Consider the following 943-nt stretch of genomic DNA (forward strand, 5'->3'; position numbering starts at 1 on the left):
CAGCCCTAATGTCTATGAAATCTATGAAATCTATTTGCTAGTGAGTGAGCAGGTTGCTTTAATTTACAACACCCAGTTTTAAGTGCCCTGGGGTGGGGAAAGGGGTGCTTTAAATAAAACAGCTCTAAGAGCCCCTGTAATTAAGCATCCGTAGTGTCACGAGTATTCAGCATCCCACACTTAAAAATGGTGGTAGGGGTGCTTTAACAAATCTGGTTTGAAGAGCTTTAGTTAAAGGACTGCTCCTGCCATTTTGAAACATGGGCACATGATGCAGAGGCTCCTGGAGTGTGCTAATACCACACATTGGAGCAGCAGTCTGCCACTGGTGTCCTATTTTGCACGCAGCCATTTGTCCTGCCATCCAGTGCCTGGCGGAACAAGCAACATAAAGGTTTTAAAGGTTGGGTATCAGCTGGCAGGCTGACACTCAAAAAGATAGCATTGTGTTGAGGAGGGACATGCCCAGATTTCTTCAGGATGCTCCTTGGTAGTGGGGACATATTTTGGGATGATTCCGTGAGGGTTTTGCCCCATGAACCCAGCAGAAAGGCAGCTCCTTATTGCCAGCAATGTTAATAGCACATGCAGATGGTGAGAAAATTGGTGCATGGCACAGCTAAAGTATTCTTTGGACCAGAAAAAACCATGGTCATGGTGTCCAGAAGAGTCCTCCAGTGCCACAGAGGTATGGCATGGTGGCCCAAGAAGAATTTCTATCGCTAATCCCAGCCCAAAAGAAATTTATTATTCGAACCATTATACTTAATGCAGTGGGCACAGGGGGCTGCAGTTAGCAGCATGACATGAAGAAATTGTGCACTGGGCTGAGCAACACTCTGGTCAGGGATTTCATAGATTTCATAGACATTAGGGCTGGAAGGGACCTCGGGAGATCAGCGAGTCCAGCCCCCTGCCCAAAGGGCAGGAAGTCAGCTGGGGT

Source organism: Crocodylus porosus, unplaced genomic scaffold, assembly GCF_001723895.1.
Source record: "Crocodylus porosus isolate Cpor-Errol unplaced genomic scaffold, CroPor_comp1, whole genome shotgun sequence".
Classification (NCBI taxonomy): Eukaryota; Metazoa; Chordata; order Crocodylia; family Crocodylidae; genus Crocodylus; species Crocodylus porosus.